We start from the raw sequence: 3,818 nt of genomic DNA on the forward strand, positions 1-3,818 counted from the left end.
GGCTTAAAATGTTTGGAGTTCTTTAAAAAACAAAGTCAAATGGATCCTAAAAAGAAAAATAACTTAATTTAATATTAAATAAGAAAAACAGACATAAACAATTCTGCTGAAAGAGCTAGCTGTAAAAACAAAATAAAAAAAGAAACAAATCTTTAAAATTAGATTTTTTTTCCTGGGGGGAGGTGTTAAATATATTTAAACACATGTTGTCTTTAAGTTTTAGAGTGACTTTGCATTTTGAAGTTTTGACATGTTTTTGTATTTCGCTCTTATGAAGTGAAAAGACGGAGCTGTCCGCGGTGCTGAAACTGACAGAAAATCGAGACTAAAGATGCACATTTTTATTAAAAATGTTTTTGCAAAYGTATATTTGTTTCCATGACACATTTTCTGTTAACTTTGTTTGGATGTTGTAAAATAAGGCCCTGTCTTGTGTGAAAGTAGAGCCGCTCGCTGTCTCTTCTTAAAGTTCCTAAACATTTCACTGCAGCAGGCCTGTGCATTCATGTGCATTTCAAACAGGACAATTACACCGTGCGTGAATGCAATCACCCCCTTTGGTAAATGTTATTGTGAGCCAGCAGCAAAAATCTTTAATTGTCCTGCGTTTATCTGCTTCTTCAAGCCATTGTGCAAAGAGCGCAAACGAGGGTCATTTGTGAACTGAAATACTTTGCATGCAAAGCGGAGCACAAGATGCTGTAATACTTGACCTTTCAGCATAATTGTTGCAGGCATGAAATGCTGCATTCAGGGCTCGCTGAGTGGGTCTTTTCTCTCTCCCTCCCCCTGCGGAACAAAGYGCATTTTTTACATCTTCGGTGTTCGTTTGGCTTTGTTTCTTTTAAAGATTTCTTTTTTATCCTCCTTCTGGGACTGGCTGCAATTTAACTTGATTTTACTCGGCCGGAGAAACGGCACAAATGACCGGATTTTTCACTCCAACACTTTAATGGACGTCGTTCAGCCGCTGAAGCCAGAAAAGTTCTGTGATTCAAAATGAAATAAGTTCAAAAGTCACTATAGGAAATGAAAATTGGGTGTTTTTGTTTCTTAGAGGGAAAGCACAACTGAACATTTCTATTCACAATATTTAATCTCCAATCTGAAGCTTTTAGTAAAAAATTTCACAGTCAAATTAAATAAGTTTTGATGTATTTAGGTAATAATATATATTAAATCAACCAAATTCTGCCAGTTAAATGCAACTAAACTAAAATATACTCCTTTTAATCTATGAAGACTGTCCCAAGCTATGGCTCTATTAGTTCTTCATGTATTTTACAAACACTGGGCATTTTTGCTCTTTGTGCTTTTAAGAGATTATTAGAATCCAGTATCATTCATGGACTAGTTGGTGAAGACAAAGCATAAAAAAATTAATTATTCACTTTTACAATCCATTTTCTGGAGAATGGGCCGTTGGGCCAAACGTGTAAAAACAGAATGCAGTGATTTGAATWTCTCATTTTAATGATTCAATAAACAGCATGATGGCTCAGTGGTTAGCACTGCCTCATAGCAAGAAGGTCCTGGGTTTGATCTCCAGTTTGGATCCACACTCTAAAAATGAAATGTTGGATTTACTTAACCATGTTATGTTACCTGGTTCCACTTAACTGAGTTGAGTAAATTCAAAGCAACATACTCATGTTCTTTGGTTAAGAAACTGGTATGTTGCTTTGAGTTTACTCAACTCAGTTAAGTGGTACCAGGTCACATAACATGGTTAACTAAATCCAACATTTCATTTTTTACAGTGCAGGGTTTGTGTTTGCATGTTCTCCTTGTGTTTATGTGGGTTTTCTTTAGGTACTCTTCCTCCCACAGATCAAAAAACCTGCACAGCATATTGCCTACACTAAGACCACAATTGCAAAAGCGATCTGTGAGCTCAATGGAGTTTGCCTGGTTAAATAAAGGTCAATAAAATAAAATAAAATAAAACAGGTAAAACTTTAAAGCTAATTGTATGGTTAAAAAATAAGGTATTTTTTTATTTTAAGGCAAAAAACAGCAAAAAATGTTGGGACAGGGGCAACAAAAGGCTGTAAAAGTGATTGGTATAACTGAAACAGCTGGAGGATCATTTTGCAACTATAGACAGAGGAATGGATTAAAAAAACATTTTAGAGCGGCTGCAGTCTCAGAAGTAAAGATGGGCCGAGAATTATGGGTCAATAAATATACATTGAAACAGTRAAATAATTTCAGAATAATGTTTCTAAACAGAAAACTGACAAAGACCTTGAATATCACTGCATTAAAAACAGCTCTGAATCTGTTATGGACCTCACTGCATGGGCTCAGGAACACGTCTACAAACCATTTTCAGTAAACACAGGTCACTGGGTCAGTCCCAAATGCAGATCAAAGCTCTATCATGCAAAGAAGCCTTATGTGCCCAGAAAACTGTCATATTTTCTGGAACCAAGTTCATTTAAAATGAACTGAGGAAAAGTGAAAAACTGTTCTGTCACATTCTTTGAATTAAAGAGGAGAGGGACCAACTACTCAGTTATCAGCTCATTGTTCAGAATCCTGCCTCTCTGATGGTATGGAGATTCATATAGTGCCTAAAGCACAGGCTGCCTTTGTATCTAGAAAAACTAAATAAAAGTTTAGCCAGTTTTGGAAATATACTCCCATCTGGCAAAAAATTCCAGCAAGCAGATACAGACCAGTTGAGCAGCTATCCTATACATCAGACAAAAACAAAACAATATTTTATTCCAAAAATGTCAGCAGCTGCTTTCCTCAGTTTCTAGACATTTACAGTTAAAAAGGGGAAGATCCACAGTGGGAAACATAACTCTGTCCTAATGCATTTCAGACGTTTTGCTGCCACCAAATTCTAAATTACCTTATTTAAAGAAAAACGTTAAAAAATTAAAAAATGTAATGTGTTTAATGTATATAAATCATGCCTTCCTGAAAATTTAAAAAACATAGCACTCTTTATTACACAATAACCCAACTTTTTCTGAAATGAGCTTGTCCATTTAAACAACCAAGTTCAGGGAAATCAGTCAATATACTGAGGACGTTTCATTTCTTGGAGTAAAAAAGACATTTTTATATTTTGAAGGATATTAAAACTTTGACAGTGAAATAGCTTGGAAAATGTGAAGTGAATTCTTTAAGGTTTTTTTCCCTTGAATTGCTCAACAGTCCCTTGAACATTTTGGAATTAAAGAATGTTAAAGATATAGGAAAGCNACACACACACACACACACACACACACACACACACGTTTTCTCTCCACTAGATGGCGCTATAATACACTGTATGAACATTTAAGGCACCACAGGAAGAGCTCAGGGTTTCAGGTGGAGGGAGCCACGGATCCACAAGGGGCCGTGCTCCACTGGAGGACAAACCCCGCTGCTGGCTGCAGGGATCCGGCTGGCTGCGGTGACGTCATCAGAACTGCGGGATGTGGCGTCATGCACGAGGCCCTCCTAAAATCATGGCAGGACAACACCTCACAGTGTTGTACTTTAAACGTCCTCATTCTTACTGTCAGGTTGGCGAGAAGCAGAAGTGGGCCGGTCTTAACATGGGGTGCTCTGAGAAAACCTGGGAAAGATCTCATGAGACCTTCTCCATTTGTGGGCTGACTCTTCAGTTCCTTTTCTCTCAGCTTATCACAGAACAAAACAAACAAAACAAAAAAGATGACAAAGAAAACTGAGATTTAGTGTCAGAAGCCAGTCCAGCAAGATGAGCTTCAGGCTGCTGCTAATTCAATTACTCTCAGTGGCGGATCTAGAGGGGTTTTTTGTTGGGGCAAAATGTGCCCCACATGTGGGTTTTA

This window comes from Austrofundulus limnaeus, unplaced genomic scaffold (genome assembly GCF_001266775.1).
Source record: "Austrofundulus limnaeus strain Quisiro unplaced genomic scaffold, Austrofundulus_limnaeus-1.0 Scaffold466, whole genome shotgun sequence".
Taxonomy (NCBI): Eukaryota; Metazoa; Chordata; class Actinopteri; order Cyprinodontiformes; family Rivulidae; genus Austrofundulus; species Austrofundulus limnaeus.